Genomic DNA, 12,958 nt, shown 5'->3' with positions numbered 1-12,958 from the left:
AGATCTACATTTTCAGCCAAACTGGCAACCATCCTTTATTCCTTGGCCCTCCTATGTTCCTTTCTACCCAAGTGCAATTGTCAGTGAGCAAATCTCATGTCTTTTGTCAGGTCATCACGACAAAGAAAAAATAAACATCTTTTCTTCTTTTCTTTTCTTTTTCTTTTTTTTTTTTGAAAGGAAAAACGAAAGCAGATCCTGAGATTTTGGAACTTTGGAACAAGCTCGGGCTCATGGGTGTAATAATGACAGGGTCGGAAATCCAGTGAGCAGTGTTTGACATGTGAAAAACTGAATGCCATTTACTTTATGTTTTATTATCTCTTATGTGATGAGTAAAGTTATGCCTCTCCCCAGCTCCGTGTTTTTATTTTAACAATGTGGTTCAACAAATTCTCAATCTGACACTGCAAAATGGGTCTACGCATTCCAAAATGACACATGTTGTTTCTGATCTACCCTCACTTTTCTTAACATATGGTTATATTAAGGCAGCTAACTCTTTTTGGTCAAAATATTTATCAGCGAAAACAAAAAGCCTTATTCGTGCAAACTTCCCCCCAGAAGAGATTTTGTTGAGGGACAACATTTAAGTAAGAGTTATAGTTGACACATGTTGGGCCATAAAACAACCCAATTTGCCTTTTTAGCCCTTAGGCTGCCGTAAGCTATGAATCTAGACGTTCAACACTGCCTGTGAATTAAATAACCCTAACCCTCATTTAGAGCTTTTTAAATTTTTTTCTTTTGTCATGAGAACATACTGTGCAGGGACTCAACACAACACTGGGAAATGTCTCTTTCTGCACATACAAAAAAATATAAGATGTAAATTTCATGAGCTGCTGTGTCTCTGGTTTGAAATAATACAATTAAAATGAAACACATGTTTACTAAATCAGCAAAAACGATAGCAAAAAACAATGTGTCAGCTGTGATTTTAATTAAAACTTTGTTTCTTTGTCTACCCTCCAAACACTTCCCAGCAAGCACTGAATATGACTGAATACCATCAGTCATATTTTTCTTGAACATCAAGCAGAGGTGATGATTGTGCTAAAATAACAATAATAAAAATAAGAATCAAAATGAAAAGTTCACACACATGTAATTATGATATATGCATATATCATAATTTTTTTTTAGTTATCAAATATAAAGAAAAAAAGTAAAAACACAGTACAAAGCTACCTGATATCCAGTAATGCAAGACTGAAAATGGAGCGGAGTGTCTGAACAACCGTTTAGTAACCAAAGAGCCAGATGGTTGTATTTGTTTTATTTTGTTATTGCTTAATTGCAATAATGTGATCAATATGTATTACCTTGTATGAGCAATAATACCTATAACTGGTCTGTTTCTAGTAGAATCTTGGCTTTGCCTGAGATAAAACTGATGTTCCAACCATGTTTGCTGGCTTGACTAGCAGCAGGTTCCTGTTTTTGCGGTCCATTTCCATATGTGGTTGTGTTTTCTTACTTGAATAATGTTGTGTCTAAAAGAGGATAAGCTCTACGGACCATTGTACATTTTTGTGTCACATGAGACTAAGCTTAGCAGGTTTTCTGTGCAGTCATAATACTTAAATATCATATGGTTTTGTTTTTCCTAGAAGCTGCTGGTAGTAATCTGACAAAGCGCAGAGCAGCATAACTTCCAAGCACCTCATCTGCTCTGTTAAACACACTCACATAATGATGTATGACAAACAGGATTTTGTGTGTGTTTTTTGGAAATGGGAATACATGCACAAAAAACGGCTCTTATATAGCACTTGAGTATCTTGCCCAAGGCCACTTTTGGCATCCAGACCAACCTTGCCATTAGATGACCTTCTCTCCCACCTGAGCTGTAATCACCTGGTATATGCAGGCAGTCTCCCATCAAAGGCTAAACAAAGCTTAACCCCACATAGCACTTAGACAAGATCCAGGATGTTTAGAATGGTATGGCTGTAAGTCGCTGGCGAGACAGCATGTGAAGATGTGTGTGTGTTTTTGATAATAAATGTTAAGGTTACAGTAAGTGCATCTATTTTCTGTTTGCATTAAGTCACTATGCAATTCAGTTTCAGTGAAATTAGTTTTGTAAGGTCATATTTACTCAGTCTCATTTTCAATCCCTATGGTGTAATATGATGTATTATTGTACAGTCTTTACCTTACAATATAAAGCTCCTTGAGGGTTGGTAATTGAGTTTATTTGAATTGGATTGAATTCAATGTTGTCCCAGTTATAACATCCTCAATTCTTCCAGAACCGCTTTTCACCAGTTAGGCAGTGTGTTTATGGGAATGCTGATGCTGAAGCAGAAGGCCTCAGCTGGCCTTCTGCTCCAACAGCCACTCTAATTCATCCCAAAGGTGTTGTATCAGGTAAATGACTGGACTGTGCATGCCAGTCAAATTCTTCCACACCAAACTCACTCATCCATATCTTTATGAACCTGGCTTTGCACTACTGGGAAGTCATTTTGGAACAGGATGGTGTCATCCACAAACTGTTCCCCTTAATGTTGGGAACATGAAATTATCCATAAGCTCTTGATGTGCTTAAACATCAAGAATTCCTTTACGTCGAACTAAAGGCCTGAGCCCAACTCCTGAAAAACAATCAAACACCATAATCCAGTCCTCCTCCAAACTTTACACTTTGCACATGCAGTCAGACCAGTACCGCTTTCCTGGCAACTGCCAAATCATAATTTGTTAATCCAGAGAACGCCTGTACAATGCTCTAGAATCCAGTGGCAGCAGACTTTACACCATTGCATCTGACTGGAACTTGCTTCTGAGCTTCTGAGAGTGACCCAGTGTTTCACAAATGTTTGTAAAAGCAGTCTGCATGCCTAGGTTCTTGATCTTATACACTTGTGGCCATGGACGTAAAAGAACATCTGGATTCAATGATTTGAATGGGTGAGTGAATACTTTTGGCAATACAGTGTACAAAAAAATAAGTGGTATCATCTGTTGGTTTCTGTTTATTTTAAAGTAACAACATTTACACCACTGCCTCAGTGTTTTTTTTTTTCTTTAAACCAGTTACCATATTTGGAAGAGAGTGTAGTGTAAAATCTTTTAGCTAAGAAAGCTTCTTTAAGTGTTAAGCTTCAAGAAGTCATGTTGTGACTTCATCAGGGTACTGACATTTCCCTTCAAAAAGACCTCAGAAAAAAGTAGTTAGGTTAAACTATTTCTCATGTTATATTGGACCATATTGTTGCCAAAATGAAATGAGAAATGTGATGGATTTTCCAAGAGTTTCAAATTCTGCAATTAATTATTGACACTGTGATCAAATGTCATAACTGTGTACTTCAGTGAAATGACAAGTCCCGCTGATGAACATTCAAACCTGCTGTGTGTCTTGATCGATCATATTCTCAGATATCTTGGCAAAACACACACAGTTGGAAATCTTGGAAAAACATGCACGCACAAAAAATAAATTTCCTTTTCATTTCTAGAATAGGGTTAGCATTTGATATGCATCTGGCTAACAGTCGAGTTCTTCTGCAGCACTCGTGGTAACCAGCATGACTAAAGAGGTCACACTTTGACCTATGCATGTCAGACTTTGGGAAGTGCCCCCATGTCCCTTCAGAACTAAAAAGAGTACATTCATCATCTTGTGCAGCCAGTTTTAAAGCATGACCCCACTCTTAAAATTGCAAAACAAATGGAAATGTGTTAAAGATATTCTGCACTCATGTGCTACTTTCTTAGTATTTGTTAAGTTCCTTGATCCACCTCTGGATGTAGAGGAAATGTCTGTCCTGTTCATCTCATACTATGCCTCTGCAATCTGAGACATATTTTTGCATTTTTATAAATTTAACTTAATTTCTCTATGTGTGTACTATGCAAGTGCACTTGTAAAAATGCTGACCCTGTGGATAGGGAAGCTCTGGTACTATGAAGTTTCAGTGGATGAAAGTAGCATTAATGTTTTTCATGCTCAGATATCATTTTTATTAGGGTCAATCTGTTATTTTGGAGAAAGACAAAAGTATTAAACAATCATTGAAGGCTATTAATCTATATTGATCTTGAGACGGGATATACTTTATTTTAAAGAAAAGCCTGTATTTATTTTCCAGAATAGGAGCCAGTACAAAGACTTCTACAGATGTGTCAGCATTATAAAATGGCAGTGTTCTATTGCAATAGTGCTACTCCCCCCCCCCCAAACTACCTGCATAGTAACTTTATTCCTCCCCAAACCCTGAGCCAATGCTCAACAACTCAAGGTATGTTTGAGATATTTTCAGTCTGTTGGATCTAGATCACATTCTTTAAAAGCGCTCTGTTGAAATAGAATAGAATAGAATAGAATACAATAATCCTTTCATTGTCCCACAAGAGGAAATTTGGTTGTAACAGCAGCAGAAGAAAAGCACATATGCAAACAGAACAAGACACAGAACAGAAACACACACAATTTTTACAGAAAAAAATATTTACATCATGGACAATAGTTACAAAAACCGAGTGCTGTACAGTTATTAAGATGAAAGTATAGTTTTTTTTAATATGAACTGAGAAAAATAATGTGCAAGTTATAACAGTAGTAGTTGTTCGGTGGATTAGTGCAAATTACAGCGCTGATGTAAATGTCTGTGTTTGTTTTGATTGTACAGTCTGACACCTGATGAGTTTATCCAACCTCTTCTTCTCAGTTGCCGATAAACTGCAGCTCCAACATACAACACTATAAAAAATGACGGATGCCACCACAGAGTCACAGAAGATCTTTAAAAGCGCTCCCTGGACTCCAAATGACCTCAGCCGCCTCAGCAGGTAGAGTCTGCTCTGACCCTTCCTGTAAAGAGCCTCAGTGTTGTGGCTCCAGTCCAGTTTATTATTCAGGTGAACACCCAGGTACCTATAAGTCCACTATCTCAATGTCCACTCCCTGGATGTTCACTAGTGTCAGTGTGGTGGGTCTGCGTCTCCAGAAGTCAATTCAATTCAATTCAATTTTATTTATATATCGCCAAATCACAACAACAGTCGCCTCAAGTCACCACCAACTTCTTGGTTTTCCTGGCAGTGATCAGCAGGTGGTTCTGCTGGCACCAGTACACAACGTCCAGAGTCCACTGAGTCGTCCACACCTTTGATGAGGCCGACTAGTCGTCAGAGAACATCTGTAGGTTGATCTGGAGTTGATGGAGAAGTCTGCAGTGCAGAGGGTGAAGAGGAACGATGCCAGCACAATTCCCTCTGGGGCCCCCGTGCTGCAGACCAGCGTATCAGAGACACAGCCCTGTGTCCTCACATACTGTGGGCGTCCTGTGAGGTAGTCCAGTATCCACTGGGACATGTGGTGGTCCACTCCAGATAGCTCCAGCTTGTCCCTCAGAAGTCGTGGCTGGATGCTGTTGAAAGCACTGGAGAAATCAAAGAACATGATCAGAGCTCGGTGCAGGAGGTACATGATGGCGTCTTCCACCCCGATGCAAACTGCAGTGGATCCAATGAAGACCTCACCAGGGAGGCGCAGATGGTTTAGAACTAACCTCTCGAGGGTCTTCATCAGATGTGATGTCAGGGCTACTGGTATGTAGGGTATTAACCTTGGAGAAGGGTGCACTCTCTGAAGACCTTTTTGTTTTTTTCTATGTATACAGAATTTTGACAAAGAAGTCAGTTTAGTTTAGGTTGCACTATTATACCATAGTATAAAACTGGCATATTAAGTAGTACTTGAAGATGATGCAGTTAGGGGTGTAAAATTCAGGTCCTCAATGAACTTTTCATCATCATAAGATTTTGATCTACATAAGGGGAAAAATTGGCACAAACAAACCAATCATTATTTGTGATTCAGGGATGTTGGAATTGTGTTTCAAAACATAGTCACAGTTTGCTCCAGAATTACTGCTAGTAGAGCTAATCATATCACTTCCAGAAGGATGAAACCATTTATTGCAAAACACTTTGGCTTGCAAATTCTCAGGCTTTAACAGAAACATTCTTTTGGCAGCCAAAAAGACTAAGAAAACACAATTTTTCTGTTATTTTTTTTTAATGATAGCTGTGCGGTCTTGTTTTTTTTAACAAACCAGCAAAAGGCACACAGCATGTGAATCAATTCTCTAGCTTATCAACAGGCATGCCAACAGAAAGGCGCTAGTGTCTGTTTTTTAAGTCTAAAGGGAATGATATGAGTCCTCATAATTCAGCATCTGACTGGCTTAAATGTGACTACAAAAAAACAGAAAAGTTATAAATGTGGATGTCTCTATGTAAGATTGATCCTAAACACACTTGTCTATCCAACCAGGAATGGCTCAGAAAAAAGAAGTCAACTGTTACGGACTGGCCAGTGGGGGAAAAAAACCCAGTTGAAATACTCGAGGCCTTGAAATAGGTAACGCATGCAAGAAAACCTCAAAAATCTTGCAGCTGAAGGAATTTTTAGCTTTTTGTCTCAGTCTCAGTGGGTCGAGGTCAGAAGCCTGTGTTTGTGAAGCTGTCTGTTATTTTTCATTAGTGGATTGTTTTTGGTACTGTTATCTGACACAGTAGTTAAAGGAAAAAGAATTACAATATATACTTAAAAAAATAAACATTGGCCTTAAAGCAATGAAAGAAAGAAAGAAACCCTAAGAAGAACTCTTTACACTCTTAGGTTCTATCCTAATGCTTCTCTTTTTATTGTTATTATTATTTTTATTATTATTTTCATTACTATTATCGATGTAGCTGCAAGCTAATGATTTAAACAGTTGTGTTGTTCATGAAATCTGCTTTATTGTTGTTCAGGGAAAGCAGAAAACGTCTGTTGTAAAATACTGTTAGGAAACACTTCAGTGGGTGTGAATGAAGCCAGTTAGTACAATGACATTTTGAACTAGTTTTGCATCATGTCAGCTTATTTATTAACATTAACATCAATACCCAGTGAAATTATTTGTTCTTTGAATTAATTTTGTAAGTACCAGACAAATAAACACTGTAAAAATAAATGTAAATGAAAAGATGCTATATTTGCCAATTTCAAAAAGCTGTTAAAATATTGTATTTCAGTTCAACACAATATCTCCACTACATCCATCTGTTTGGTAGAGTTTCAAGGTCTGTGGGGTTTCAGAAGTGTCACGGTTTGGCATACCATACCATACCACCTTTATTTATAAAGCACTTTAACATAAAACCAGAGTTCACAAAGTGCTGTACATGCTAAAAGCATAAGTAAAGAAAATTAAAATGAGATAAGATAAAATAAAATAAATAACTAAAAAACTAAAATAAATTGAAACATGTCAAAACAAATTGAGTCAACCCCTCTAATCAATGCCAAAGGCTTCAGCGAATAAATATGTTTTAAGAAGACTTTTAAATTCAGAGAGAGAAGAGGCCTGCCTAACATGCAAGGGTAGATCATTCCACAACTTTGGAGCAACTACAGCAAAAGCACGATCACCTTTAGATTTATACTTAGTTTTTGGTACCTTAATGGCATGGCAAACCGTGGGGGGTGTGGGGAAGGAGGACCCAGGCGCGGTGCTCTATGTACAAGCAGTGCGTTTATTTACAGTGATGGAACTGATACACAACAATAATACATCCCCGTGTGCTCCCGACTTCCACTCCGTGTCTTCTCCCAGTGTTTGTGCTCATGTGTCTGCTCCCTCGTGCCAGTGCACTCTGTGTCTGCTGCCCTCTCGTCCAGCAATCCTTCCTGGGAAAATAGAGGCAGTAATTAGCACCCTCAGTTCACTTAGTAAGCTCACACTCACAAACAGACCAGCTGGAGAACTGACGGGAAGTCTCACGAAATGATCCCGCGTCGGTGGGAGCTCCAAGACTCTCCTAAGTAGCTCCCCCAACGAGGCCTGATCAGCAGCAGGTGTGTGGCTTCGGGTGTGGCCAGTCCGCCAGCAGGGCCACACCCACCAGGTCTGAAGGCGCCGGCAGAAACACATATACACACACACACACACACACGCGCAAACAGGGAGAAGGACAGCAACACCAAATATACATACCATAATAATATAATTCATAACTGCTCAGGGACCCTGGGTCACTCCGACCCAGGACCCTGACAAGAAGTCTAATATAATAGCATATAATGAGATAATAATAACCCTGAAATGTGCAGTTATTTAGCTACAAGTTCAGGATTTATATTTTGAGAGACATATTTCAATATTTTGGCACATATAAAAGCTTTCATAGTTGTCATCTACATTACAGCTGAAGACATAAAGAACCCAGAGAGACTCTTGAGATGGTTGCACAATAACCACATGGCTTAAAAGGACAGGCCAAGAACAAAATAATATTTTCCTCTAAACTTGGTTGGTATAAATGTTCACTGAGGAAGTACCAATGCTGAGGACTGTAACCTGTTCAAATCAAGAGACACATTTTTGTTCCCTATATAAAGGGATAGATATGAGTTATATCTTTGTTAGACGCAGGGGCGATTCTAGAATCAGAGCTTTGGGGGTGCTGAGCACCCAGAGAGCTGCCCAGCCAGGCAAGATAAACCTGTCTCTGTCAGTCCCTGCATCCTTAAATGTTGTCCTGAGTTCTCTCTGACTGTCACTTTGGTGCATTTAAACCCCTGTTCCTCCCTGTCCTCATCGTCTGTTGTCTTCATCTCCATTATCAGTCATCATAATTTTACCATCTCTGTGTAAGTCTGCAAATTTCTTTATTAAATCATAAGATTCTTAAATTCATCAAGTCTCTCTGTGCCTGGGTCCTCGTCACAAAACATGACATCACTGTTTTGTACATTTTCACACAATTTAATCCCCACATTTGTGAAAGAAAAGCAAAACACTTTTTTGAAAAGTCTGTAACAAAACCATCAAATCTGATCAAGGTTATTTAAATGCTGCTAAAGAAGAATGGATTGGAATAAAAAAAAAAAAATACATATCCTAACCTTAATTACTGGGGGAGAATAATGAGTGATGCTCATAGTGAGTAAAAAGTAAACTGAGTGCATTTTTTGGACAGAGATTCACTTTTAATGTGTATGTATAATATAATACAGATACATAAAAAACACTCCCAAAACAGAATAAATTGTTACAAATAAATTATTACATAATATTAATAAAAACTATAAAAATGGAGGAAACTTTGCCTGTGGTAGAATGTATACAATGTATGCAGATACTAATTTTACTAATTTAATAATAATAATTTTGTGTTGTAAGATTTATGACTTTCATGCTTTCATAGTGGTACTTAGGAGAGCTTGACACTGTAAAAAGTTTGAGAAACACTGATAAGTGTATGTGTGCTTTTGGAAAACATTTAAAGCTTCTGTACAGAATCTTTGAAACAAGTTAGCTTAAAACATTTCTAGAATATAAACAGAGCATCTGCTTCTCTTTACAGCTCCTCACTCCACCAGGGCTGTTTGTCACTTTCTGATAGTGTGCAAATGTGATGTACGTACTGCAGCAGTCATACAGACAACTGGACGGTCCAAAAGTTGGCCTACGTATTACTGGCTGAGGTTTTAGTAGAGTTGTGGCTGAACCACATAAAAATATATCATTAATTTTAATCTCCCCAATCAATTATAATGTTATGTTGGAATGTCGTTACAGAGGGTCAAAAATGTTTCAACCCAGTTTGTTTTACAGATTTTGTATAGCAGCTTTAATATAGGGAGAACACAACTTCCAGATTGTGTGAGTAAAATCAGGTTTTTTCTCTTTGTCAGTTTAACAGGTTCTGTTGTGCCTGTCACTGTTCCCTCTCGGTTTTCTTACCTGGTTCTTCCTGACCTTGTACTTTCTCCTCACGTTCCCCTCTTTCCTCTCTCCCTCTTCGGACTGACAATCATACACAAATAGATTGTATTCAATTAGATGAAAAATTGAATTAATATTAAAAAATACTATTAAGATCACTAATAAAAAAGTCCACTCTCAGTGTACTTTCAACCAAAAGGCAAATAACCAAACCACATGAACATCTAATAAAAGATAAATATTGAAACACTGATCCAACATTATCCTTGATTAACGGATCATTTGATTTTACACTTTTACCTGAATGTTGCTCCTTTTTTTGAAAAAACTTCCTCATATCCATTATGAACCTGGCTGTCTCTCTGTACACACACACACACACACACGCGCACACACATAACAGGAGTTATAAGGTTAATGGGCATCCAGTCAGTTAGCTAGTTAGTATCCATTTCAAACAGGACAGTGGTAACAACAGCAGGCTACGGACAATTTTAAGTTTTAGATTTTAAATAGGCTGTATACATTTCAATGTTAGCAACAGGACGGTGAAATGTCGCTGAATTTACTACAGAGCAAGACGGATTGAAGGGTAGCAAACATCGTCGGAAAACACGTTTTCAACACTGCAGGTTACCTGGTGTAATGTTTTTCAGCTAAAAAGAAACATGGTCTGACTCCTACCTAACTATATAAAGAGTAACTGAAGGTTAAATGCAGCTAATATGTCCTGTTTTAAGCCAGGCACTTACACCTCCGCTCCGCTGCGTCTCAGCCACCATCGCTCTGGCAGCAAGAGCGCTAGAGCAGGGGAGAGCTGGAACAAACCATTTTGGGAGGGGGGGTTATCTATACTTTTGTTGTTAAAATGTTACGTCTCAAACAAGTACAGTACTGTATGCTTTTTATATTTTTAGTAGTGTGTCACACAACTAAAAATATTGTCAAAAAAAGTAAGAAATCTTTGGGGGTGCTTTGAATCATTTTGGGGGTGCTGAAGCACCCCCCAAAACGGGATAAAATCGCCCCTGGTTAGATGTCACACATAATCAAATTAAAACCTTTCAGAAAGACAACAAAAACCCTTCGGTGACAGAGCTAATCCATCAAGTAGGCACAAAGCAGAAAAGGATGAACAATGCATTTTGGATGATTCAAATTAAAGGCATGTGTGGAACGTCTCCGTTATTCTAAGATACTTCCTGCCATCTTACATCTTTTCTACACTTACTTAATGAGTTTTGATAGACTCTGTGGCTACATTCTGCCTGGGGAGCAGCGATATCCTTGATCTCGAATGTCTGAACCCTTCCCCTGTTCAAATATTCAAATGGACTTCCAGCCGTACAATGACAGATTCAACTTGTTTGCAAATTCACTTGGCAACCATATGACATAGCTGTAAACAGTGCAGGTTCTCACTGATAGACACATGCTCACTGCAGAGGCTGAAACCCTCAGACTACATACTCTTAACCCATACACCAAAAACACTTAAGAGACAGCTATCATGCTTTGGGTCTCCCCAGATTTCTTCATGTAATAGACAAGAGACTCACTGTGACTACTTGGGAACTTTCAATGCCTGCTTTTCTTTTTTAACAAAAAAACCCCCTTAATGTTATTGTCTCTATGTCCCTTTTCATTTCAACATGAATACATAGTAACTTATTTATTGTAGAAATCACACCAACATCAATCCTATTATGGCAAAATAATCTTTGATGTCATAAGTTAACTATCTTAAAGTTACAGACACCTTCATGTTTTCACTGTTTACTCTCTGGAGCAGTAAAAGTGTCTGAAATACTAGTTACATGAAATATATGACATTAAAAAAATAATACTGTCAAAGCAATGAAAGGAAAAGGAGTGGCACAAGAATAGTGGGTTGTACATCAGAAAATAATTTATTGCTACTGTTATTGATAGACAATGAGTTAAATAGCTGTATTACTGATGAAACACATAACCTTTGCTTTATAAAGATATTGATGCCTACGCTGTACAGTATGTCCTGTGCATCACACTTGAAAAACACAAGTGAATAAAAGATTTTCCCCATTTTGGATGAAAAGATTTTATTTAAATGATGTCTGGGAATAAAAATATATAAAAAGTTTTGCTTTAATTCCAACTGCCAATACCCAAAGTCAAAATACTCCATTTAAAGCTTTAGTGTTCCTTTAAATCTTGTTTGTGCAGATGTGAACACAGTAATTATACTTGTGTGTGGAGGAAATCAACTGCATGAAGATATCAAGAGGAGGTGGTCTCAGTCCAGTTCCAAACAAACACCACAGTGGTTATTTTATGGTGAGAATGGGATCCAAACTCAAACTGCCAGATGTTCACTCCAAGTTTGAGCCAGATGCATTGTTGTAACCAGGTATACTTTGCATTCCAGGATGCAGCAGAGTACCACTTATGTGAAGCATGCACAAACTATAAAATTTTGTCCAGATAAATATGATTACTAGATGTAAATTCTCCAGATTATTCACTAGTGCAGAAAACGGTAGCTTCTTGCTGTATTAACTTTGGTTACTCGTAAAGCACAAAAACCTGGCCAATAAAAGCACTCAGTATTCTTTCGTGGTTTGTAGAGAAGTAGTTTTCTATGTGTGCAAAGAAACCAAACTTATCATCTGATTCAGACTATAGAAAACAAACTCTAGCTGTGGAAATGCATTAGATTCAACTATATTACAAAACTACAACAACTACTTTAATTATTCTGGGGAATAAACAAAATCAAAAAGGGTGTTTCAGCACATTCAGGCTCAAAAGCTGCATAATGATTTGCTATAATTTGTAAGTTAACCAGTGGGTTTCATATAGGTAAAATGAGCTCTCTAATCTGGTGCAAGCATGTAACTGGTGCTTGTATCTGAAGTGTTATCCAGTCAGCAGTCAACATTCTCATTTCTAAGATGCTTTAGATTGAACTGTTTCATGTACTGTTTTGTTTTGTTTTTTTGGTTTTTTTTGCTTGTCCCATTTGGTTCTTTAGCCTCAGAATTGTTGTCTGAAGACCAACAAGGATACCAATTGGATTTATTTTGCCGAATGGATCATCGTGGCATTGCCGTATTGGTCCATTTGATCGACCTTTGTTTTTATTATTTATTTTATTTTATTTTCAGTTGTTACAGACGGGACAGACATGAGTGAGGGATAGGAAAGGGAGAAAGAAAGAGGAAGGAAAAGAAAAACAGAAGGGG

At 37.9% G+C, this 12,958-nt stretch overlaps 1 long non-coding RNA gene across 1 annotated transcript; it reads right to left on the bottom strand.

Annotated features, from left to right (window-relative positions):
• Nucleotides 1-4,955: 4,955 nt before the first annotated feature.
• LOC120716341 lies at nucleotides 4,956-8,554 on the bottom strand. The gene is made up of 3 exons (XR_005691874.1): nucleotides 7,776-8,554; nucleotides 5,526-7,693; nucleotides 4,956-5,396 (listed from the first exon to the last, which is right to left on the bottom strand). It is a non-coding gene; the product is annotated as an uncharacterized LOC120716341 (long non-coding RNA).
• Between the last annotated feature and the right edge of the window lie 4,404 nt (nucleotides 8,555-12,958).

This window comes from Simochromis diagramma, unplaced genomic scaffold (genome assembly GCF_900408965.1).
Source record: "Simochromis diagramma unplaced genomic scaffold, fSimDia1.1 OVJJ01000320.1, whole genome shotgun sequence".
In the NCBI taxonomy this organism is placed as follows: domain Eukaryota; kingdom Metazoa; phylum Chordata; class Actinopteri; order Cichliformes; family Cichlidae; genus Simochromis; species Simochromis diagramma.
This window is presented reverse-complemented; position numbering and strand designations above follow the sequence as displayed.